Here is a 27395-nt window from a genome sequence, read left to right as displayed (position 1 = left end):
GGGGTTGCTGTTAGAGCAGAATTCATGTTGTGACTAATAAATTCTCACTGAGGTAAAGAAAACTGGAGAGAATTTATTAGGGGCATAGGCAGTTTGATTAGGGAGAGGTAGTCTGCCTATCGATAGATGACACAATGAATGTCAAGGAGACAGATGGGATCTTTTGAGGAAGGTTTCAATCTCCGTCTCCAGAAATTGTGGTGCCAGTGGCTAATTTGAAGGTTTTATTTTTCCTCCACATTATAATTTCCTTCTTTTTTTTTTAATCACAGAGACTTCAGTGAAATATCAGGAAAAGGTTATATTCTGTTATTAGTTATATTTTAGAAAAGTAAAGAGTTTTACCTGTTTACAACCCATGAAGTGGTTGTAAATGAAAGGTTATCTATAGTAGTTATAAGAGTGATCCAAAGTGAGGTGACTGGCTGACTGGACAAGGGACACCAGGATGAATTTGTGGAATTTGTGAACACCCAAGCATCCCTTTGTTTTTCTCAGAAATAGTTGATTTAGTGAGGGGACCCCAGTAGAAATCCAGACTTCAAAACACGAGATAGCTTATTTTCCAGTGGAATGTGATAGATAATGACAGTGCTAAAGATGAAAGAGTGGAGATATGGAGTTATTAATGCATGCCCATATAACCCAGAGGATAGCTTTGAAACCCTAGTAGTAGTGGTAGCAGTAGTAGTAGTAGTAGTTTAAAATATTTACATTTATTTTTAAAAGAGATGATAATCTCCCCCTGAAGACTTATTTCATAAAATGAACATCTAAATTCCTCATCTATCTGTTTTTTAGGAAATGAGTTAACTTCTTCAGTTATGCATACTGATATTGAAAAAGGAAAATGTCACAATTTCTAGACTCACAGTGAATGAATGTAGCATGATACAAGATAAGGACATTTCCAGTAATTCTGACAATTCTACGGTGGCTTATAAATGCAGTGAACAATAATTAGCAAGACTGCAAGGCTTAAGTTGGAATCAGTTGATAACTAAAAGAATATGGGAAGAGAATTAGAAACTATGTGAAATAAAGAATAAAATGAAAATCTAACATATGTTAAGGGGTCAGTTGAAAAAGCAAGGAAAAACATTTTCATTCTTGTAGAAAGCCTGTAAAAAAGAACAACAATATTTTTTTTGGAGTGCTAAATTTTGAGAAAGCTAAAACTCTTTTTGAATAGTTTTTTATAGAGAAAATTCTTCCAAAGCAATGATTATCATTTTATAGTGTTAACATTATTTTAATTATCCATAAGCTTTCCTTTTACCAAATTATTCACTTTGAATGCTGTGCTGTGTCTTTAAATGACTATTATTTATATTATTTCTAGCACTTTAATTTTGGTGGTGAATATTTTAGGTTAAAAAAAGTAATTGCTAATATTGGGGGAAGTTTTTTCTATTTGTTACTTTTTAAAGAGAGATCTTTTTTTCAAAAGTTGTCTAGAGTGAAGAGAAGAAAAGGTAATTTGTCTCTTTTTACAGTCTAAGCTGTTTAAACTCTCAAACTTTCTTCATGGTAGAAAGAAAAGAAGAAAAGAAAGAAAAAAAAGAAAAGAAAAGAAAAGAGAAAAGAAAAGAAAAGAAAAGAAAAGAAAAGAAAAGAAAGAAAAGAAAAGAGAAAAGAGAGAAGGAAAGAAAAGAAAAATTTGGCTTACATTTTCTTTCCTTGAATATCCTAAATATATTACTCATTTAATTTTCTTTGGTATTAGAGAGTTACGGTCAAAAGCTCTGATGACAATCTAATTTTATTTCACTTAAAATCCCAGAATCATTCTGCTTAACTACCCATAATATATTTTATTTTTCTTGAAGTCCAGGAATTTTACAATTTGTTTTGATGTTGACCTTTATGGATTAATGTTCTGAGGTACAAAGTATATTCTTTCAATATATGTTTTCCAATTTGTGTGTTTGTTTTGAGAACAATGTATTAAGTTATAGGTCTTCATACTGCTTCTCCTCTCTTGCTTTGGCTTTGTTCTTCAGGGACTCCTATATTCATATATTGGATCTACTTTGCCCACCTTCACGATTTGTCTCTTTCTTTCACGTGTTTAAAATCTTCGTTTCCTTCTGATTTAAAATCTTTTCACCCTCTTTACCTTTGTAATTGTCCTAAGGCAAGATATTGTTTCATTTACTCTTGAGTTTCTACTAGCTTAGTCTTCATTTTTAAAATCTTTCTTATATTTAGAATTTCCTCAACTTCTGTCACTGATTTCTGAGGTGTTCAAATTCATGTTTCTGTTGTCCTTTCATATCTTGAATCTTTTAAAATGTCTTTTAACTTATTTTGAAATAGTGTGTAATAGTTTTGAATTTTTTAAAAAAGCATGCTACTTATAGCATGCTTTCCTTGCCTTTAAAAATGTTATGCTACTCCTTTTCATTCTTCTATTGTAACTTTATATAGTATTTACCTTGATATATTTCTGTTGCATATTTTTATGTGAATTTACTTTATCTGTATATTTTAGAATAAACTTTAGTGCAAATAACTTGCTAACTTCAAAGAGTTCCCCACTGATGTAAACTAAAATGCATACTCATAAAGTAAAAAAATATATATGTAAGAAGACATAAACAAAGTGGTATGCATTAAATATATGAGGATGGTTGCTTATGGAAGGAAGAGGAATAGAAATAGGGATGGAAGTAAGGGGGAAAATCCCACATAAATAAAAAAAGAAGAATGCCTTATGTGGACAAATGATGATAATGTCATGAATTGAGAAGCATCATTATTTCCATCTTCTGCACCTGAGATCCTTCCCACAACAAAATGGGTTTATGAAGAGAATGTGTGTTTATCGTATAAAAAATGGATAAGAAAGATAATGTTTAAATCACCTTTAATTCTACCACTTAGGGATATACACCAGGAACGTTTTGGAATATTTTTCATGTCTTTTGTCCTGTCTGTATGTGGGTGTGTGTTCTGCAATATCCATAATCTAAGCTCTCTGTGTTCACATGAGAAATCCTAATTCTAATCTCTCTATAAAGCTCATCTAATCTTGCTTGACATAATTTAATTTCTAAGTTCTCTATTTCTTGTTTTCGATCTTTTATCTTTTGAATAATATTCTTAATAACTTTTAACTTATTTTGAAAGAGTCTGTAGTAGCTTTAATTTTTTTAAAGTATGTCGTTATAGCATGTTTTCACCGTCTTTAGGAATGTTATGCTACTCATTATTTTTCTTTTTGTAGCTTTGTATGGTATTTTACTTTTGATAGATTTCTATTGCTTACGCTGTGAATTTACTACATCTGTATTTTTAGAATGAAGCTTGGTATAGAGAGCTTCCTAATGCCAAAGAACTCTCCATTGGTGTGAACCCAAAATGCCTTAACCATAATTAATATAGATGCTTACTTTATGTTGGTATACTTTAACATTTGTTATTTTAAATTTACATCATGAAAATTAGTGATTGTGATGATAGCATAAAATTTTTGCTACTATGCATAAGGCTGTGATTGGCATTCTTGTGTACAGATATTGGTCCCAGTGACCAATTAGTTCTGCAGAATACATTCCTAGAAATTGACTTATAGGTCATAGATCATGTATTTCCTTATCGCTAATCAGAAATGTTAAGTTTGTAAAACTTTAACAGGGTATTAAAGTGTTCATTTTATCACTGTCATCAATAATTTGTCAATTTGAGGGGCACCTTGGTAGCTGAGTCTGTTAAGTGGCCAACTCTTGATTTTGGCTCTTGGCTCAGGTCATGGTTTCAGGATCCTGGGATTAAGCCCTGCATTGGGCAACATGGTCTGCAAGGAATCTACTTGAGGATTCTCTCTCTCTCCTTCTCCCTTTGCCCCTCCCCCTACTCACATGTGTGTGTGTGTGTGTGTGTGTGTGTGTGCTCTTTATCTCTTTCTCAAATAAATCAATCTTAAAGAAATAATTTACTAATTTGATAGGTTAAAAATTATATCTTTATTTTATGTATTTTTTGATGAAGAATAAAGTTAAATGCAATCATATTTTACTGATATTTTAATTTCTCTTATTATGAATTATCTATTTTGTAACTTAATTTGTAAATTATTTTCCATCCCCACAACACCCAAAATCTTCTTTCTATCCCACAGAATGGTACTTCTGTCCATTTAGTTCCTATGCAATGAACCCATGACTCTTCCTTGCTCCTCATTCTCTATTACATTTATATTCAGTCTTTCCCCAAGTTTTCCTGATTATGCCTATATATATATATATATATATATGGCATAATATATATATTATATATAAAACATCTGCCCAGTTTTCTCCATGTCCATGGCTACCATTCTAACTTCAGCTACCTGGTCTTTGAGATTCTGTTCCCCTGATAGTCATTTTCCACACTGCAGTCACTGTGACTTGCAAATATGGTCCTCTCTAATCCCTTATGGCTGAAAAGCCTTCTCAAACACAAGATGTTGTACTAGCTCTTTTATGACATTCTTATTTTTATTAGATCCTAATACATCATGTTTTCCTCATTATTCTTTTCTAATAATATAGAAATTTTGGTTTGTATTGTTCCTTTGATATGAGATAATTTATTTAAATTTTCTGGTGGAAGAGCTTCTTTATTATCATTACTAGTAACTGAGGATTAATTGCATTGTAGTCTGACAATGTTGTTCACTTTTGTATTTCAGGAGTTATTTGTAACCTAATATCTAGCTAATTTTAGTAGATGTTTATGCGCCACTTGAAAACAAGGCATATTCTGTACTATGAGGAAAAAGTGCTTATTTTATATCTGGACTCTATCTTATGGTTTTCAGGTCTTCTATGTCCTTGCTAACATTTTGTCCCCTTGATGCATTTAGATCTGAGCAAAGTGTGCTAAAGTTTCCTATTTTTAATATGTGTCTGTTTCTCCTTTCATGTCCTATCATTTCTGCTCTATGAAAGCTGTACTGATATTTGGTGAATAGATATTAATATCTTCACTGTGAATGGTAGCCTTTAGCATTATAGAGTGTCCTACTTTGTATTAATTCTTCTTGGCCTGAATTCTACCTTGTTTTAGATCAAGATCATGGCCTCTGCTTTCTTCTTACTTGCCTTTATTTGATATATTTTTGCTCATACTTTTATCTTTAGTCTTTTCAATTCACTTTATTTTATATATGTCTTTTGCATACAACATAAAGTTGAATTTTGCTTTCTTAGTCAATCTGAAAATCTTTCTCTGTATTACATAACTTAAGTCCACTAACATACATGGATGCGACTAATATGTTTGCTCTCAGTTCTATACTATAGTATTATGTATTGTAACTGTGTATAAATGTAGGTATGCCATTATGTTAGCTGTTTTCTTTGCCATTTTTTTCTTTGTTATTTTCTTTGCTATTTGAGAAGGTTTGGACTTTTTTAATGATTAGTTTTATACAGATACCATTTTGCGAGACTTTAAACAACTTTTAAAACTGCTCTTTTTTCCTTTAATCAATGTCAGCAAGAAACTGCTTCTTTTCCTCTTTTTCTTATTAGTATAATATTTGTGTTGATGACTGTTGAGCAAAATATACTTATGCTTCAAGTTCTTGTCAGTTTTAAATAATGTATTTTCATTCATAATACCAGTGAGTCGGTCAGCAAGTTTATTCCACTTTTTATTTACTTGATGCCTCCTCTTCCCATTTTTTTAATTGGTTGAATTATTTTCCTGACATCAGAGTCTGTAGTATTCACACTGCACTTTGTCACTTTTATCTCCACCTTTTAGTCTGTTAATGCTTACTGCCAAAGTCCCCAGACCTTATAAAGAAGCTTCTCCAGATATGATGTTTTTCTGAAACTCCTTTCTGTAGTAGATTCCTCAGGAAAGTTTTATCAGAATAACGTTTTTTCAAGTATTGCATGTTCATAAATCCTTGTAGCCTAGATATCTAAATGATGTTTGGCTGGATATAAAAATCTCAGCTCACTTTTTATTCTTGAATAGTTGAACAATGTTGCTTCATTGTTTTATAGTTTAAAATTTTGCTGCTGAGAAACGTGATGTTACTTTCATTTTCTTTCCTTTATTTGTTACTCAATTTGTGTGTGTATATGTGTGTGTGTTGGTGGGGCTCAGGGGCTCAGGGTGGGTCTGGATTTCCAAAAGTTGTTTTTCTTTGTTTTTAAAGTCTAATAGTTTTACTAGGCTATAAATCTTGGTATTGACTTCTCTGATTCCATGTACACAGAGTCTTCTTTATTTTCTAGAAAAATTTTGTTGAACTATGGTTTTAAATATTTTTTTCTCTTCCATTACTTTAGTGTTCATCTTTAAGAACAATCATTAAATACTTATTTAACTTTGCAGGCTTTCTCCATCAGTTTTCAAATCCATTTATTATTTTTCTTTATCTTTCTGTTTTGTTTTCATTTGTTAGCTATCTATCTTACCTCCTTTATGGCATTCTGCATTCCTCTTGGCATCTATTCACTTCTGTGTTCTGCTTACTTTAGATTTATTTATTTATTTGTTTGTTTGTTTGTTTATTTACTTATTTATGAGAATGTGCACACACACATGCAAGCAGGGGAAGGGTCAGAGGGAGAGAAAGAATCTTAAGCAGGCTCCACACCCAGCTGGGAGCCCAATGTGGGGCTTGATCTCACAACCCTAGATCATGACCTGAGCCAAAATCAGAGTTGGTTGTTTAACCAACTGAGCCATCCAGGTGCCTCATGCATTAGTTTTATTTCTAAATATTTTATTTTTCTTTTTCAATTCACTTTTGATTTTTGCCAATTCTTCCTTCATATCTTCCTATCATCTAACCACATTCTTTTTGAGATTTAAAATGTCTTTTTTTTTTTTTGAGATTTAAAATGTCTTAATTGTGCTAGTCTTCCAAAATTTCTAGCATTTTCTTTATGTTACTTTGAAATATGTTAGAGTTCCCATCTGTTTGAGGCCATGTATTTTCCTGATGTGTTCTTATTGTCTGTTGGAACACATCACTATATTTGCAATAACTTTTACTAGAGTTAGATTGTATTTTCCTCCACATTTTAAAAGGAGATACATTTCCCTAGGCTATTAGAAAGCGGCTCCTTAGAAGGGGAGCAGACAATAGTGTAGCTTTCCTGATATTATGGTCCTATGGTCTAAATGTTTGTGTCCCCCTTAAATTGATATATTGAAACTCTAACTCCTAAAGATGATAGTATTGGGAGGTGAGGCTTTTAGGAGGTGTGAAGTCATGAATGGGATTAGTGCCTTATAAAAGAGGCTCAAGAGAGACCCCTAGCATCTTCCACTATATGAGGACACAGCAATAAAGTGCCAGCTAGAACCAGAGAGAGAACCTTTACCTGACCATTCCAGCACCCCAGTCTTGGACTTCCAGCTTCCAGAACCATAAGAAATAAATTCCTGCTGCTTATAGGCTATATATATATAGCAGCCTGAATGGACTGAGACATATGGCTTAAGGGCTTACTCTTCTGTTGTAACCAAAAGGGCTAAGAATATGGTCTCTCTCTAAAGATTTATCTGCTAGAAAGATTTTCAGCCCTCAGAACTATACATAGCCCATAAACTCTACAAGCCTCATCGACCTGGACAGTGCTTTCAGCTTCAGATGTTATATCTCATTGTTAAAGTACATTTTAGGAACTGTATCCTCCTTTCTACCCTCTCCCACCATCTGATACTTCAACCTCTATTTCAGTCATTTCTGCTCAATTTTGTTTCTGGCATCAGGCATGTTTGTTTTTCCCAGTTTTCCCAGAGTGAGTTCTGTCCCTTTGAAAATCAGAGGAGATTGGGAAGGGGGTTACTGCATACTTCACTAATTCTCAAGGCCTAAACTGTCTCAGGCTCACACACGGATTTTCTTGCACTGACTTTCACCTTGGAGGCCATGAGAACTTTGCTGCACACCCTCTGTTGTTCTCAGATCCATCCACTCAGGTTTCAGATCATGGTAGTCTCCTTTCTTCCCTTGGAAATACTTGCCATGAATATTCTTTTCCCCCTTGGTTTGTGGTATGTGCTATAACACTTTTTCATTCTCAAGTTGTCCCACAATACATCTGTTGATTTGTGCAGGTCTTTTTCCTGGCTTAGCCATACCCATCTGTATTTTGTAGTCCATTCACATTAATAATTTGTAAAAACATAAAGCATTATAGTTTTAGAGTTGAAAGAGTCTCTAGGTAACCCCTACAGTAAATAACTAATTTTTCAGATTAAAAAAAAACTCAGATTTTCTCATAGTCAGAAGGCTTGTAGCTATTACCACACATTGTAATGTTTAATCACTTCCACAATAATTGTATTATATCTCAACTCTGCAAACAGATGGTAAGTACCTCAAATTTAAGGACAATGTCTTATTCATCTTTGGAACCTTCTATAGGTATCTGGGATAGAGCTATGGGTATAGGGGGATCTTGAAACGTACTTACAGAAGTGAAGTTAAATAAATGCCTTTGTTCAATATTTAGTATTGTTCTAGGCACTTGGTATTTCTCAAGTAAGAAAGAGTTTTGTTTTGTTTTTTTTTTATTATCTTGCTTTTCTGGATCTTATATCCTACCAAGAGTAGACAGATCATGAAAAATAAATATAATAAATATATAAATTATGTAGAATGTTAAAAGATTAAAAGCAAATAGAACATGGGAAGAGAGATCTGGAATGGAGGATAGTGGAATTTTTAATGGTATGATCATCATAACAATAGTGACATTTGAGGCAGACTTAAAGGAAATGAAAGAGCTAATCATGAAGATATGTGGGGTGTTCTACGCAGAAAGAATGGACAAGGCAAAAAGTCCTAAAGTCGTAGCCTAGCTACAGAAAATAACAGTAAGGAAACTAATGTGACTAAAAACACAATAAACAAGGAAAATAATCATACAAGTTGTAGTAATTGACAGGCTGGTGGGAGGGGGTCCCGTATAAAACAGGAGCTAGAGTTAGACCATGCAGGTTCAGATGTTATGTGAAGATTTTAGCTTCCACCCTGAAACAGGAAGGGATTATAGAATTTGGGAAATAAGGAATATCATTATCTGGCTTATATTTTTAAAAAGATTACTCAGGGAGCTCTGTTGAAAATGCATGATAGAAGAAGGAAGGGTGGAAATAGGAAGACCAGTTAGAGGCTGTTTCAGGAATGCAAGAGAGGGGTGGTGGCTTGACCAGGTGATAGCAATGAAGATGGTGCAAACTACTTAGTTTATAGGTAGAACCAACAGGATTTTCTTATATATTAGATATGCGATGTGAGAGAAAGAATCAAGGATGGCCCTAAGGTCCTTGGTTTTAGCAACTGATAAGGTTTACTTATTCTGGTTTACTCAGGAGTTTCACAGTTGCTGAAGTTTGAAAGTTCTTCATCCTGAGGATTCCCTCAGTCCCCAGGAAACTTGGGTGGTTGGTCATCCTAGCAACCTTTGTTTTGCAACCAAAGCGAAAGCATTACAGTCTCCTGAAGCTCTAAGTAGAGTAGATTTTTGGAAGAAGATCAGGAGTCCAGTTTTGGACATGTTAAGTTTATCTATTATACTTCTGAGTGGAGACACTGAGCAGGTGGTTGGATATACATACACATCTGGAGTTCAGGCGAATGGTCTGGAATGGAGATAAATGTTTGGGAGCTCTTGATTTAGAGATAATGTGTAAAGTCCTGAGTCTAGATAAGGTCATCAAGAGAATAAGTGTAGATTGGGAAAAAATTCCAACATTAAGAGGATCACAGAAGAACCAGGCACAAGAAGATTGAAAAGGAATGAGCATAGAGGGAGGATGGAAACCAAAATAGTGTGGTGAGCTAAAAGCCAAGAGGAGGAAAGCATACCAAGGAAAATGATCAATGGAGTAAGTAAATGTCAGTGAAGGGTCTAGTAAGAAAAGGGTCGAGAGTGTGACTATCAATTGAGCAAGATGGAGGTGAACCTGAAAAACAAAGTGTGGGTAATGTGGTGGGCACAAGAGCATAATTGGAAAGGACTACAGTGGAATGGGAGCAGAGTAATGTTTGCATATTAGTGGGAATGACCTAGGAGAGAGAGAAAAATTGATAGTATGAAGGAGAGAAAAAGTGTCAGGGATTTTCTGAAGTACGTGAAAGAGGACAGATTAGCAAAACCACTTCCAAGACAAATGCAGAAATGCAGATCTAAACTGTCTACACCAGACTCTTACCAAAAAATGACATGACATGAAATGAAATAAAATATAATTAAATAAAATTAAGATGACAGTAAAACAGAGGAGCTTTTCAAAATATTAACTACTAGATTTTGTGCTACAGTTCCCCTGATGAAGTTTTAATCAATCAGTATGCTAGTTTAAGACTAAATTATTTAGGGCAGTCCGGGTGGCTCAGTGGTTTAGCACCGCCTTCAGCCCAGGGCATTATCCTGGAGTCCTGGGATCGAGTCTGCATCGGGCTCCCTGCATGGAGCCTGCTTTTCCCTCAGCCTGTGTCTCTGCCTCTCTTTCTGTGTCTCTCATGAATAAACAAATAAAATCTTTTTTTTAAAAAAAAGATTATTTAGTGAACAAAATGAACCAAAGTATTACATAATCTTCCATCTCTACAAAATATCTGCTTGCCTTTTACTAAAGTAGAAGGAGGCACTGACAATAATTATTTTAGAAGGCTTTCTAACCAATATTTACTGAAACAAAGATCAATTTCAGAGTAAAAATTCCATTAACTCAATTATCTGTTTTCTCAGAACTTTTTCAATTAAGCAAGTTATAATATATTTTTGTATTGAAATTGGATGAATGTACAGATAGACTCTTCAGAATCCTCTTTGAATTCCCGGTTCCATGGTCTACAAAGACTCATCTGGATATCAGTATAAATGTATTCTTTTCCTTATGTCATTTTTCCTCATTTCTTGGATTCTTTTACACTCAACCTGTTTTGATATTAAAGTCGAAGCCTGTGTACTGTCTCATCCATACAGTTCTTTATGTTGAGGCCCGCTCTGCTAACCTCACCTAAAATGAAAATTGGATTTTACCAGCAAAAGGAAGGGAGGTGAAAACGAGACCAGATGACAATAATTATAGAAGAGGCACTAATTAACACTATCAAAATGAAACAAATGTGCTTTGTTAATATGTCACTTGCACACGATTGCTCCCCAGCCTGAAGAAATATCCTGTACATGATGACACCATTGTGTTCTGTCATAATAGTGCTATTAATACATCTGAACAGAGTCTAAGCAAGACTTTGCAGCTGTCAGACAAAAGGTATGCACTTTCATTTCCAGCTAATCTTTCTAGTTCTGATTCCAATGTTATTTTCTTATAATTATTTACATGCTTTAGGCCATAATCTAAAAATACAAATAGACATAGGAGGCCTAAATAGTTTATGTTATCTTAAAGGCCTAAATACATTGCTATTGAATTTTATTATGTGACTTTTACAATCCAGTTAAAGTGCTTGAATCTGCCTTTTCATTCTGAATACAATGAATTTTATGAATTCAGCCATAAATATTCTTAGATTTAAAAAGTATTCAGGAATGTTTAAAACAGTCAGCAGAGACTGCATGCTTTTCTCTTTCTTTTCTCAAAAACATGCCAGGATGAATGAAAAGAGCTAAAAATAGAGTATATTCTATCCTTAATGAAAGTCAAAAGTGGCAATAATCACACACACACACACACACACACACACACATAGCCTCTGAAGCATATATGCCAGATATAACAAAATTTGAAGGGAATCAATAGACAACATAGAGTTTCAATATGTAGCTTTTTTTTAAATCTCGGGGGGCTAACAAGTGAGGCAATTCTGAGTGGTGCTAGGTTGAAGAATGGGAACAGAAGTGAGCCATGAGGAAAGCAGAAAGGCTCTCTGGTACCTTATCCCCAGCACTGTCCTTCATTAGTGAGCAGTAGAGACTCAGAAAGAGGTAAATTTGCCCTGGGCCAGGCACCTCAGAGAATCTCATATGTCTTGTCTATCAGAAACATGCAAAAGCAAATTTATTACTACACACATAGGCCCCTTGGTCTCAAAGAGTTCAGTGCTCAGCACTGGCACCATACAGCTAAATATGGACTCTGGGATTGACATCATTCAGACTCTGGGAGAAAGAACTCAGAGAGAGAGAGAGAGAGAGAGAGCACATGCATACACACACACCCCACACGTACACACATGAGTGGTGGGGGTGGGGCGAAGGGAGAGAGAGAATCTCAAGCAGACTCACCACTGAGTGTAGAACACTATGTGGAGCTCGACCTCACGACCCTGGGATCATGACTTGAGCCAAAATCAAGAGCCCGAGATGCTTAAGCAACTGGGTCACCCAGGCCCCCAGAACTCTTGTTCACAGCTCTTGCTGAGTACATCTGTAAGTCTTGGTGAACTGCAGGTTGTGCCACAGGGATGGGTACAGTATCAAGTTCAAGAAGGTTTTTTGTAGCCAAAGCAACTAGGGAAGGGAAAGAGACTAATTTTTAAAACCTTTCACTTCAGATAGTGTGAATATAATATACCTTGTACAATAAAGATTAGTTTCCCAATAGTATCAACCATCAATTTTCTTGCTCTTCTTGTTCTAAGGCTTAGTTCCAGAGGTACTCACAAATCGCATCAGTATTTGTAACAGTTCGCACACAGGGGCTGAGGAATGTTCACAATGTTAAACAGCTTACATTCTTCTTTTACTTATATAAATGAAAGTCTAGATGTAACAAGCTAAATATAGATCCCTGGCATTGGGGGATATATGAAAATTGAACACTAGGATTGTGTGTAGATTTTTTTTTTTTTAGGATTGTGTGTAGATTTAAAAAAAAAAAAAGATTTATTCATTTATTTGAGAGAGAAAGTGGAGTGGGGGGAGGGCAGAGGTAGAGAATCTCAACAAGGAGATGATGACCTGAGCCGAAATCAAGAGTTGGAAGTTTAACCAACTGAGCCACCCAGGTGCCCAGTAAATAGCATTATTTTAATAAAATATTTACTAAGATTTAATTTCTATAGAGAGTGGCTGTTACTGATCACACTAGATTGAGGTTACATCTCATTTGAAAAGCTCTTTGAAATAATTGAACAACATACTGCTCTTTTTGGTTTTCTTTAAAATGTCTCAGCATTGGAGCATTTGAAAGAATGAAATCATTTTAGACTTTAAGGGATGGTGAAAGTAGAGCAGTTTGGAGAAAACATTATAAAATATTTTAATTGTATCAATCAAACAACTTACATATTCCCATTGGAAAGTTCAAACATGGTTCACATTTGTCAGACCACCAGGAATAAATGCCAAGGCTGCATGTGAGACCTGTCTACCATTGGCTACAGTCGTTCAGTCTGAGATCTTCCCTTCAAATTTTTTAGGTTAAAAATAAACTAATTGAGATACAGCCCACTAAAAGAGAAGGTTTTATAAGAAGTCACATATAAGGCAAAATCTACTTTCTTGAAGGATAGTTTTGGAAAAACTAAACCTCACTTATATGTAGGTAGGTTAAGCAGCAAACAAAAGCACTTGAGTCACAAGTCTTTCACCCATCACTTCTAGTGAGGTGGAGATGTCCTCACGATGGTCAAGCTACTGAGATCAAGAAGATGCTGGCAGATGTATCCATAGCCAAGGACAGGAGAGTGATCCGAGAATGCATACAGTATGGCTGCCTCACACCCCATGTCAGGGTCCTTCAGTGCAAGAGGTAGTTGAACAGCCAAACACAAGCAATACACTGTGTCCAACCCTCCAGCTACAAGTCTAATGATCAACTGGGGTAACTGGGAGAGAGTTCAAGGAGGGTCCACTCACAGGAATCCTAGCCTCATGCTGAGCTCCTCCACAGCCATAAGAAGCAGGAAACAAAACATCTGCAGAGCCAATGAAAAATATCACTCAAGGGAAGAAAAGTAATGTAATAAATGAAAGGAAAGTCAAGAAGACATTTTGGAACACTTACTCCAAAAAATAGAATGCATGTTTATAAAATGTGCCTCTGGACCTTAAGGAAATTTGAAAAGACAGGCTCTATGTATAATAAAATCTGTAAATATTACTTCTTATGCCTTATCCTTTACAATAGGCACTATAGAATTACTCTTCTGAAGTAATATTTAAAACATTAGTGATTGTATATTAATTCATTTTTAATATTTTTCTGTTCATTAAAGTAATAAATATGTGAATTTAACCAGAGAAATAATTTAAAATAAAAAAAGAAAGATTTGCTCTTCCAGACATTGGAAGACTATTATAAAAATATAATCAAATTGTTCCTGGGTTAAAAATGGGGGGGGGGGGGGGGAACAATGGAATACACTAAAAATTCCCAAAACAGATATATATATATATATATGAATTTAACATATAATAAAGTTGGCATTTTTCTTATGGGGCAAGAGGAGAGGATGGATTAAAGAATAAGTGGTATTGGAACAATTTGATTTTGATTAAAAAATACTGCATCCTTTCCTCATACCAAAGATTTCAAATGAATTAATGCAAAAATCTGAAATGAATTAATGATTTAATGGGAAGAAAATAATCACAAAATAAAAAGAATACTTAGAAAATTATTTTTATTATTTTAAGGTAGGAATAACTTTCTTTCTTTCTTTTTAAAGATTTTATTTATTTACTCATGAGAGACACAGAGAGAGAGAGAGAGAGAAAGGCAGAGACACAGGCAGAGGGAGAAGCAGGCTCCATGCAGGGAGCCCAATGTAGGACTTGATCTCAGGACCCCAGGGTCATGCCCTGGGCTGAGGGCAGACGCTCAACCACCGAGCCACCCGGGCTGCCCTAGGAATAACTTTCTAAGGAAAAGGCAAATAGTTTGAATTACACAGAAATTTATAATGAACAATACAACAAAGAAAATGTAGGATCATGCATAAAAGAATATATGTGCCCATAAAACATGAAAAGTTGTCTAGGCAGATATTTTTCAGGTAAGAAATTTGTTAGGGCTTAAACATCAACATTTTTAGTATTAATGTGAGTGTGAGTTGTGCACTGATACCTTTATAGACATCAATTTAGAAATATAAATTGAGGTTATTAGATAGTTCTCCTAAGAATGTAATTAGGTAAGTGTGTTGAGGGTATATGTACAAGGGTGCTTATTGCAGTTTCGTTTATATTTCTTAAAATGGTAAGAACTTAATGTCCATTGTTAGGGGGGGTTTACGATCATTTAAAATGGTTGACATTAAAAAGTGTACATACCACATTATTAAGAGAAAAAGAGCGGGTTACACAAACAGCTCAAGGCAGTTAAGCTCCAAGTCTATTTTCTAAGGATGCATAACTCGAAATATTAGTAGCAGTTATCTCTGGGTAGAATGTATTTTCTTCATAATTTTCTGAAAAGTTTGCAATGAGTATGATTTTTTGCTTGTAATAAGAAAAGATGACATGGCTATTTTCTTATTTCTTAAAAGTCTTACTTAACTAAACAAGTAATGAATGAACTAATTCTTTTATGTAGTCATATACCTTCACGCACTATTATTTTGTGGGAGCCATGGGAGTTTTCCAATTTCCAGTGACTTTATCACTTTGCATGTAACTCTCTAAAAAAATGACTTTATTCACTTTTAGGTAACTTTATTTCAAACCAAACATAGCACTTGGAAGCCATTTGAACATTTAAATAAATGATTAAAATTTGAAAACAACACACACATTTGCCATAATTGCTTCATTTTTAATTTCCCCACTCTGTCCTTAATGAATATCATGCCTTTTTTCTTTCTGTGATGCAGCACACCAGTGATCACCTATGAACCAGGAATATGTAAAATTCCCTTCCCACACCGTGCTAAGTACAATACATATGCTTTTGCCTCTCAGTGTATTGTAATTAACTTGCTAAAGTTTCACAGGACATTAATCTACCCTTTTATTTTTATAGTTCATTAAGCACATTATTCTGTGTTCATATTTTACATTCACAGCACTCCTCAAAACAATTTTATTAGTTATTTCTCACATATTGTTATTAAAATTTGAAACATAACCCAACTAAACAAACACACTCAAAAATAAAATTATCTCTGGTTCTAGCTCTGGAGACAATCCGGTGTAGCATGTAGAGCCATGGGAGGTCCAGTTCCAGATCAGAGCTGTTTCTACCAGTTCTAAGTCAGTTTAAGAAAACCTGAAATGGTCAGAACAATACCTGATTTTACCTTTGAGTCTTACCATACTAAGTCTGAATTTTCAAAACTGCGTTTAGTTGATATTGCATGCAACTATGAATTCTAAAATTCGCCATATGGACTAGATTTCTTGTTAGCACCTAAAGGAAGTTCATTTATTGACCCATAGTGTTTCCATTTTTCTACCTGCCAACATGGTGTGTTTCTCTGCATTTTCATGTATTTTTATTTAACATTCCTCGAGAACATGGATTGGGTATGTGTCATTCCCTTTAATTACATGTCAAGTAGAAAACCAGGGTAGTGCTGCTGCCACTCAAGCAAAAACAAGCAAACACAGAAGTCCTCCTAGACTCTTCTTCTTCTCAATTCATCTCCAAATTCTGTGAATTGTTCTTTTAAGTGTACATAGGACCTTTTATTTTCCCATCCTTTCTGTTCATCCCCTCGACTTTTTCAATCGCTTTCACATTGGCCTTCCCGCACATTCCCACCAGAAAGATCCTTTGAAATTCATCCCTGAGGACATCACTTGAACCTTTAAAACCCTCAGTGGCCCTCCTCATCTGCCTGGTAAGAGTCAAGCTCCTTAGCTGGCACTTAGTTACACTCCCTTCTTTTACCCTCCAGACTCATCGTCTCCCATCCACATTCTCACCTGTGTGGACCCCTCCCTAGGTTGCCCTTTGCTTCTACCACCTGCAATCATCCCAGTACAATCTTGTCGGTCATTTACAGTTTTCAAATTTCCAGGTGTGCTAGTATCACAGGTACTTGGTCCAAGGGCCCCACACTTGAGACCCCAAGAACCTAGGTATTTCTGATACAAATAATGGGCACTGTACCAGTGATTTTTCAACCCAGGCTGTGTGTTAGAATAAAGTCGAGTCTGGAAGAAAGGTGGGGAAGCACTCACGAGATGTTTGGAACAATAGTGTGATGTAAATACTGCCCATGTACTTCTAATGTTCTGCAAGAAACCACTGAGCATTGAACTTTGAAAACACTGCTTTAAAATACCACGTTCAGAAACCAGTGTTTCTGTGAAGAATTCCTTGATCCTTCAGACACAATAAATGACTCCCCTCCATGGGATTGATTCGCTGCTAGAACAAAAGCCCTGAAAACAGCCATGCCATATTTGAATTTGCAAACTCAAACACCTAGACAATTCCTATATAAATGTTCTTTCTCTCACATTCACAGACACACACATACTCTTACTGTCTCTTGCACACATACACATACTCTCTCGCTCACATACACATATACCCTTACTGCCTCTCACTGCCCATGTCTCTCTCTCTTTTTATTCTTGTTCTCCTGCTCATGAAACTTTTGGGACAATCCTCTGGAGCTAATGGTAATGTTCTCTGCCAGATGAGCTAAACGGTCAGAAACTATCCCAACAAAAATTAACCAATCAGTAAAAACCACTGGGTGTTCACTAAGTACCCAGTCTTATAGAGAAATAGAAATAATTAAACAATGAAATTGTCCTTTGAGAATATAAACATTCTTTTCCTAGCTGAAAACAACCTTCACACTATGTATTGCAGTCTAGCACCTCCTAAATTCTGCCTTGGCTAAACTTTCATCCTTCAGTTCTACTCTTTTAAGTGTCTGAGTGTGAGATTGCACGTATCTGATTTAGTGAAGGTCTCTGTCATTTCCCTACCCTGAAAATGTTCTTAAATATCAGAGTTTTATTCCTTTCCCCCCCTCCTTCAGTGCTATTAGATGATAGTCTGAAATTTAGGATTAAAAACTTATCTCTTAAACAACCTTCAAGTCAAATGTCCCAGCCCATGAAGCCATAAAGACATGCCCATGGTAGCCACGTAGGGACCAGCTTTGTCTAGAGTGCATTCTCTCTGCCATCACTGCCACTTAAGGGACTATGGTACTATCAGCCTATTTGGTGACAGCTCTTTATGTATATATGGGAGAGCTAGTACACACAAGAAAAACTTTATAAAAGGTCTTTAAAAGGAACATACACAAACAGAGCAAAACCAAGAAAAAGAGGACAGTACAGGGTTAGAGTGGACAGAAACACCAACCAAAAATAAAAGCTAAGAAGTGGTTATAGTCCTGAGGAACATGAAAAGGGGAGAGATTGGCATGAAAGTAGGGGAAACAGATTCAGGGTAGAGAAGATTTTCCTTGGGATAAAAATGAGCCCTAGAAAATATTTCAAGGGACATGAATTGTGGAAGGACTATTAGAATAACAGTAAATGCATGTGAGTGTTTCTCACATAGATCCATTCATGGGCATGGAGAAAGAAAACAAGTTAAGTGTTTTCTAACGCTACTAATTGTTTTCATTAAGCAATTATGTGCTTGCCTGAACCTTGAGCACATGCTGTTATTTGTATGAAATGTTTACTGCGCATGCTTGCTCCAAAGGAAAGAAAGCTGTTAAAATTGAGTTGAGTCTTTGGGGTGCCTGGGTGGCTCAGTCGGTTAAGTGTCTGACTCTTGATTTGACTCAGGTCATGATCCCAGAGTTGTGAGATTGAGCCCCTAGTTGGCTCTGCACCCAGTACAAAGTCTGCTTGCAATTCTCTCCCTCTCCCTGCCTCTCCCCACTTCTCAAATAAATAAATACATCTTTAAAAAAATTGAGTTAGGTCCTCAAATATTCTAATATAATGCTTTCATAGTCTGGAAGGCACAAATACAGATATGTTTCATTTGTGAAGTCTAAAAATAAATTTCACTTTAGGCTCAATACTTTGGCTATATCCTTGTATCATTACTCATATTTGTTTGCTTATATATATTTAGATATTATGTACATTTTTATATATTTATGCATATTTTATTTATATTTTTCTTACAGTCCTCTTACTCTGAATTCTTTCATATCCACATAGAAGGAGCTGCCTGGGTTTGGAGAGAATTTCCAGCTAGCCATTACCTAGGGAAAATTAAGACTATGTTTATGGAGAGTTCATTCTGATTTAATCATTGCCAACATATGCTCTCTCTAGACAACTGTTTGAAAATAAATTGGAAATGTCAAAGTCCAAAAACCATGTGAACGGAAACCTTTGAATTTCTATTGGCTTGATCTAGACCTCATGACCTAACCATTCATTAGCAGTACAGAAATAATTTTTGCTAAAATGGTCCTAAAATGAGTGGTGGCTGGGTGACTCCATCAGTTCAGAATCCAACTCTTGGTTTCCACTCAGGTCATGGCCTCAGGGTCTGAGATCGAGCCCCATGTCAGGCTCCATGCTCAGTGTAGAGTCTGCTTCAGATTCCCCCCTCCCTTCACCCCTCCCCACCCAAAAAAATATATAAAATCTTAAAAAAGAAATGGTCCTGAAGTGATAAATCAGCCTCTCTGTATTGACATGGAATTTGATGCCATATCAAGGAAGTCTAAATATTTAGATAAGCAAGCACAGTGCAGCCAACAAGTCCTGACCTTTTTGTTGCATGTTTCAAAGCTGGATAGCAAGTTAACTTCCTGGTTTTCCTTACCCTGAAGATTCTGAACTGGAACCGCAATAATGGTAAACCACCACGAAGGTTAACACCGCAATACCGAGGGGTTTGCTTACTACAGAGTTCATAGAGTAGGGATCTGTCATCTGTTCTCCAAGCTTCAGAACCTCATTCTCACATTTGGTAAATATTTGGTTGTCCCCTACGTGGTAAGCTTTTCCATGGTAGGATTTTTTAATTCTACATTTTCCTCCTTTGTGCTAAATGCATTTTCCACTTATCAGATGTACTTGTGTGAGGTTTCATTTGGAAGCAAGAACTGTGAGGAGAGGGCACTGGGTGGGGAGTGGCAGAGATGGAGAGTATCCGAGATTGCCAGTGGCTGTGGTAGTTTTCTGTCATGGAACCAAATGAGGTTCTGAGCTCAGCAAAGGAAAAGCCTGACATCAGTAAAAGCACTGTGGTTCTGATGTGGGCAGTGGCAGTTCTGCAGTGTGACAATTAGAATTATTACTGTAGCTGAAACTAGAATCTATTCCCTCAGTCCTTCCAAAAGTTCTGCTACATTTCTAGTACTTCTCAATAATCCCCTACTACTTAAATGAACTAGAATAGATTCTGTTATCTCCAACAAAATCATAATTTAATGTAGTACATCTAGTAGCTATTATTTCATTTTACAGAAAAAAATTATTGGAGACTCTTCCTTTCAAGAAGTAACATTTCTACATGGACAAACAATACTGCTTGACTGCTACTGTGTGATCAGAACCGTACTACATGTTAGGAAAAAAAAAAACCTGTTAAAATAATTGGGCAAGTCATTCTCATGCAGCATACACATATCTAAAGTAATTTTAAGTAATGAAATATTTTAAAGTAAGCTGATTTGTTGCAACTTAGAAAATTGAAATAAAATGTTGGTACTGCCCCTCAAAAGAGAGCAATCTTCACCCAGATTTTCCTATTTTTTGTGAGACATTTCCTATAATTTTCTTCCTTTACTAAACTTCTAAACACAAATGGTTCAAAGGGTGATTCATAGAGAACCTGAAGAAAGAGATAACTGTCAAGTGATCAGAAAAAATGAAAAAGACCAGGTACCAATTTCGGCTTTAAAAAATCTGAACTCTCTTGGAAGGATCACAAGGATAGCGATTCTGGCTTTACCATCAGATGAAAAATTTGGTGGGCAAATGCATTGCTTTAAAAAAAATCTTATTCATAGAATCCTAAAATTTATAAAACTAAGAAATTCACATGATCTAGTTCAACAACCTAATTTATAGGTAACCAATGAACTTCTGTTGTGGGAAGGGGTTTGAAATACATATTTATGCATTTCCTCATGCCTATGTGTCTTTGCCACCCATCCAAAACATGTGGGCAAATGCCACTTTCAACTAGGCCTTCATGCTTCCCACTTTTCTATATCCAGTAAGCACACCCCCACATGTGTATGTGTGTATATATAACTTTGAAAAATGTATCTTATATTTTCCTTTCTATGACATCACATTGCGCAATTAGTGGTTTTTAGAACCATTATACTTTGCTTCTGGAACAATACACATAAATCTGTATATTTATACACACATACAAATATAATTGTGGTGGGTGTAATGACATGAAATAAGACTTAAGGGTCTTTTACTTAGAATTAACCTGTATCCGGTGATGATTTATGGGAAATACAAAGAATAGAATGCCATGCAGGTGTTAATTGTACAGTACAAGTCAGTTGCAAAGTTAAGGTACATATAAGGAATCTAGTCTCTTAGCTCCAGAACAAAAACCTCCATTCCAGCCTCCTCCTCAATACAAAATTATCTTGGAAGAACAGGAAGAGAGCTCACAGAAATGCAACAAATTTCGTAAACAATCTAAATTCAGCACCAAGGAAGACATAAAAAGTCCTTAGTGAGTCAGACTTGAAGTTTATAGCCTTGTTTTTTCTTTAGTCTGCATTTCAATGGTTTTTCTATTTGTGTTAAATATAAGTGAAGGGAAAGAGGGTTTTATTAGAGGTTTGTTGACTAGCTGCACACCCTGATATGCCTTACATGTACGTTGAGAACTTTAGCTGTCAGGTACAGATGGCAGGGCAAGTATTCTTAGATTTGAGTGACTATGCTCCACAAATCTCACAAGCACATATTTTGAATTAGGTATAGTTGCTTTCTCTATCAACTAAATGCTGATATTTCCCAGTAATCATATAGAATTTCAAAGTCTGTACATATATTGTTTTTTTAGAACAAGATGGTCAATGAAGCAGTCACTGTGAAAACCTCATGAGAACAATTAAATCTCAGCAATTAAGTTGATGACTAAATTTGGCATTAGAAAAATGTTAATGACATACTTTCTGTAGCCCTTTCTGGAAGGGCAAACTTTCTTATTCCACCCCCCCCAATTCCTGTAATCAAAATGGCTAGGCACAAATGATTAAAAATATCATACAATTACTTGGAACTGGGACCTGGAAAGACACAGCTAGAAAGAGCTGGAAGACATATTCTCAGGAGGTCAAAGTTTCCAATTCCTCTTATTTTTTTTTTTTTTTGGTACCAATATGTATATCCATGAGGATTTCTTTTTAAAATAATGAGCGCCCCCCCCTCAAAAGCACATGAAACTCCACAGCTTTTTGCTAATCCGTTTAGGTTGAGTTTTTATAGTATTTTATATGGGGAAGAGAAACAACTTATTATTTGTGCTCAGTGACCTTAAACTCTAAAAAATGAGGGTTGAAAGTTACTGGAAGAGGAAGGAGGCAAAAATCCATAATTGATCTAAATATAAATGTGAACGTTTGTGTTGAGTGTACCTCAAAACTGTTTTTGAAATGATAGATCTGTTACCCACATAAGTGTTTATCCAAAACAGTTGATTTCCTAGTATTGCATAAGGAAGAACTAAGGATGCAAATATGTCATCATTTCATTTAGCAAAAATTTGAGTACAAACAATGTGCCAGAGGTTTTGTTAGATCCTGGTGCAGAGAACAAATACTCTACCTTCAAGAAACACAGTTTATTGGAGGAGTCAGGTGCAATATTTTAAAGTATTTATGTGAGGGGCATCTGGCTGGCTAAGTCAATAGGGCATGGGATGCTTGCGTTGTGAGTTCAGCCCCATGTTGGTTGTAGAGATTACTTAAAAATAAAATCTTAAAAAAAATTTCTGTAAGTACTGATACAAATGGGCACAGAGTATTCTGAGAACATGAAGAAATACTTCTCACCTGAGGGCCCTAAGCCAAACAAGGATTTCTGGAATATTTGACTCCTCAACTGTTACTTCAAAAACATACTTGGGGGCGCCTGGGTGGCTCAGTCGGTTAAGCATCTGTCTTCTGCGTAGGTCATGATCTCAGAGCCACAGGATAGAGCCCCACATCCGGCTTCCTGCTCAGCGGGGAGTCTGCTTCTCCCTTTCCCTCTGCCCCTCCCTCTGCTCCTTTTCTCTCTCACTCACTCTGTCTCGCAAATAAAATTTTTGAAAAAAAAAAATGTACTTGGGCTAGCCTGGATAGAAGAAAGCAAAGGGCACTCAGGGCTGAAGGAACAAAAGTATGGATATAAATACTCTATGAATACTCATGATTGGTCTAAAATATTTCCAGAGAGATGGGTTCTATCATAAAACATACTTGATATTGTAAGTTTGAATTTACAAGATACACAGGAGCAAACGTTAAAAAGATATTGTGATACTAATTATTTGTCAGTTCAAAACCAATATGTGGATGAAGTTTTTTTCTTAGGAATAAGATGTAGTCTTCAGAGTATTTGGTTCTATCAAGAAGTTCTAGGAACTTTTCTGGACCCTCCCCCAAGCGAATTCTTCCTCTTAATGTTGTTTCTACCTTTGGTCTACATTTTTGCCTGAAAAAAATGGAAGTCTGTAGGCTTACCACAAAAGCAGGCATTCCCAGCCTCAGCACTACTGACATTTTAGACTAGATAATTCTTTGTTGGTGTGGGGAGCTGTACTGCGCATTACAGGATGTTTAGAAACTTCCCTGGCCTTTACTCACTAGCCAATGGAAGACTCCCCCTCCTCCAACAGTTGTGAAAACCAAAACATCTCAAGACATTGTAATATATCCTCTGGGGGACAAAATCACCACTGGCTGAAGACCACTGCACTAACCTAAGTTATTGCAACTTAGTTCTACTGCGGCAGTTCAAATGGGGCTCAAATCTTTTACTTTCAGTAATAATATAATATTGAAAGATTATCGAGTGACTTGTGTAGATAGTATCCAGTCACCAAATATCAAATAACTCACAATAAAAGCCAAAAATATCCTGGATAGACACATATTAGGAAAAGTCCTATACTGGTACGAGCATCATAACCTCTGCTGGTGACATTTTTGCTCCTTCCCTGAGCACACAAGACAGGCCCAGCTCCTCTGTGACCTGTAAGAAAACTGGAATGAATAAATCTTTCCTAAAGCGATCCTACACTCTAACCCATGGTTCTCAACCTCAGGTGCCCTGTGGAACCTTCTGAGGAGATTTAAATAATACTGAAACTTTGATTACTCTGCAATGTTCTGATTTAATTTGAACAATTCTGATACCCCAGTTACACCTAGAGGTTTAGATTTAATTGGATTTAATTGGTGTGAGGTGAGGCCTAGGTATTAGAAGTTTTAAAAGTTCCCGTGAGATTTTAATGTGCTGCCAAGATTGAGAAGCACTGCTCCCTTTACCTTACCTAAGGCTACGAATCATCCTTTTTTTTTTTTTTTTTTAAATCTCCAATTTTGTTTAGGGATGTTGGGAGGCAGTTAAATCTTAGTTCAGTTATACATATATATAATTACATATAATTAGTTTTTATAAAGGTCATAAATTTAGTGTCGACTTTAAATCTAGGAATTTAGCTTTTGGAACTAGGAATTTAGTCTTTAACCCCCTGTTTCCCAAACTTGTCTGCACATTAGAATCACCTGACTTTTGTTTTTTATTTTTTTATTTTATTTTATTTATTTTTTATTTTTTATTTTTTATTTTTTTTTTTTTACTTTTGTTTTTTAAGCTCAGGCCACACCCCAATTAACTCACCATCCCTGGGGTGCTCCACTACGTCAGTTATTTGTGCAGTTCTCCAAGTGATTCCAAGGAGCAGAAGCATTTGGAAACCACTGCTTTAATCAGATCCGGAAAGGGATCTTATTGTTTGAGCCCAGTAGATATAGATCATTGGTTCTCATCTTTAGCTGAGCATTAGAATTACCTGGGGAGATTTTAAAACTCCTAAAGCCCAAGCTGCACCCCAAGTCTATTAAGTCAGAATTGCTTGGGGTAGCAGCCAGTCACCAGTAGTTTTTAAAGCTCTGCAGATGATTCCAATGTGCAATCAGGCCGTGGGTTTCAGACTTAAGCACGCATCAGAATCACTTGCAGGGTTCAACAAAACAGATTGCTGGATTCCATACCCCAAACTTCTAATTCAGTAGGTCTATGTTGAGGCTCAAGAATTTGCATTTGTAACAAGTTCTCAGTTGTTACCAATGTTGTTGGTCCAGAGGCCACACTTGCAAATCTAAATCACTGGTTTAGAAAATCAGCTTAATATGTGAAAGATGGAAAGTGACACATGAAAAATTAAGTTTAACTTTCAGGAATTTCTTCAGTGCTGCCTAGTTTACTGATTGTCGAATTCTTCTGGTAAGTGTGCTTGCTATTATTTAAAATCCCCATGATGAGGGGCGCCTGGCTGGCTCTGTCTGAAGAGCATGTGAGCAAGCTTGAGCTATGGGGTCCTGAGTTAGCACCCCATGTTGGATGTAGAGAGTGCCTAAAAATAAGTAAATAAAATCTCCATACTAATTATAACTATTTTAATATTTTCTTCTTTTTCCTATATTAATTCTCTTCCATTTGAATTAGTTTTCCCTTTTTATGCCTTGATGCTTCTTTCTCCCCCCCTCTTACATTTGTAGATGAGATGTCGATACACAAGTATAGAACCTAAATTCATTTTATTATCCAAAATGAGGAGTATCTATGTGCCTGGTAGTAAATACAATGTCTGATGAAGGAACCATGATTGCAAAAGTTGTGGCTCTACAGAGGGAGAGATGAACACCTGTAGCAGAACAGGCTCTGCTGTAAGGCTTGCAGATTGTCTATCAAATGCTAAAGTACTTATCCTGCACAAAAGCTCTAAGAAATATGGAATGCTTGCCTGGTTTCTCTAGCCCTAGGACTCACCTGGAAATCTCAGATGTCTGCTCTCCTACTTTAGAGAGTAATATGTACAACTTCAGCCAAATGATGAATGTTTGAGTCAACCACTCAAAAAGCTCTGAAGGGAGGTGCTAAACGTGCCATTCTATAGCCCCATCATGTCCTTATTTCTACAACAATCTAGGTAATGCTATTCTTCTCTCTCCATACCTTCTCCAACCCCCACAAAAAAAAAAAAAAAAAAAGAAAGAAAGAAAAAATATTTACTCAGAAACAAATTAGGGAATTAGAGAAGATGATCAAATAAATAGTATAGAAGTAAAATTCACAATTAAAAAATAACAAAACAGCCAGACAGAAAATCAATAAGTAGAGTACTTGAACAGCATCTTACATCAATTGGACCTAAAAGATACATACAAAATACTCCACCTACTAACAGCAGTATATACACTCCTCTCAAGTATATATGGAACATTATCCAGGGCAGACTGCATGTTATGCAACAAAGCAAGTCTTAATATATTTAATAAAGTTGAAATCATACTAAGTACCTTTTCTGACCAAAATGAAACATGACTAAAAATCAATAGAAGGAAAACTGGAAAATCTACAAATACGTGGAAATTAAACAAGACTTTTTTTTAAGATTTTATTTTTAAGTAATCTCTACACACAGCATAGGGCTCAAACTCACAACCCTCAAAGCAAGAGTCCCATGCTTTTCTGAATGAACCAGTCAGGTACCCTTAAACAAGACATTTTTCAACAACCAATGAGTCAAAAAAGAAATCACAAAAAAATTATAAAATATTTTGAAATAAATTAAAAGAAAAAAATAACATTCCAAATTATGGGATGCAGTGAAGACAGTACTAGGATGGCTGTTATTGCTTACAATAAAAAAGAAAAATTTCAAATCAATAGCCTGACTCTATACCTTAAGGAACTAGGAAAAAAAAAAAAAAAAGAACTACACCCAAAACTGGCTGATGGAAGGAAATTATAAAGTTTAGAACAGAAATAAACAAAAGAAATAGAAAAACAATAGAGAAATCAATAAATCAAGAATTATATTTTTGAGAAGATCAACCAAATAAATAAAACTTTGGCTGACTTGATTATATAAGAAACAAAGGAGACAACTAAATCAGAAATGAAAGAGGAGGGATCCCTGGGTGGCGCAGCGGTTTAGCGCCTGCCTTTGGCCCGGGGCGCGATCCTGGAGACCCTGGATCGAATCCCACGTCGGGCTCCCGGTGCATGGAGCCTGCTTCTCCCTCTGCCTATGTCTCTGCCTCTCTCTCTCTCTCTCTCTCTGTGACTATCATAAATAAAAAAAATAAAAGATTTAAAAAAAAAAAAGAAATGAAAGAGGAAACATTGTAATCAATCTTACAAAAATAATTCTAAGAGAATACTATAAACAATTATATGCCAGTACATTTCGTGACCTAGATAAAATAGATAAACTAAAGACACACAACCTGCCAAAACTAAATCATGAAGACTTAGGAAATCTGAGCAGATCTTTCACTAGTAAAGCAATTGAATCAGTAAACAAAAACCGCCCCAAAA

At 35.7% G+C, this 27395-nt stretch overlaps 1 long non-coding RNA gene across 1 annotated transcript; it reads left to right on the top strand.

Annotated features, from left to right (window-relative positions):
• The first annotated feature begins 11139 nt into the window (after positions 1-11139).
• LOC111091962 lies at positions 11140-14040 on the top strand. Its single transcript, XR_005376735.1, has 2 exons — positions 11140-11247; positions 13542-14040. It is a non-coding gene; the product is annotated as an uncharacterized LOC111091962 (long non-coding RNA).
• Positions 14041-27395: the final 13355 nt, after the last annotated feature.

This window comes from Canis lupus, chromosome 23 (assembly GCF_011100685.1).
Source record: "Canis lupus familiaris isolate Mischka breed German Shepherd chromosome 23, alternate assembly UU_Cfam_GSD_1.0, whole genome shotgun sequence".
Lineage (NCBI taxonomy): Eukaryota > Metazoa > Chordata > Mammalia > Carnivora > Canidae > Canis > Canis lupus.
Note: the sequence above shows the minus strand (reverse complement) of the source record. Positions and strands in the feature narration are given on the sequence as shown.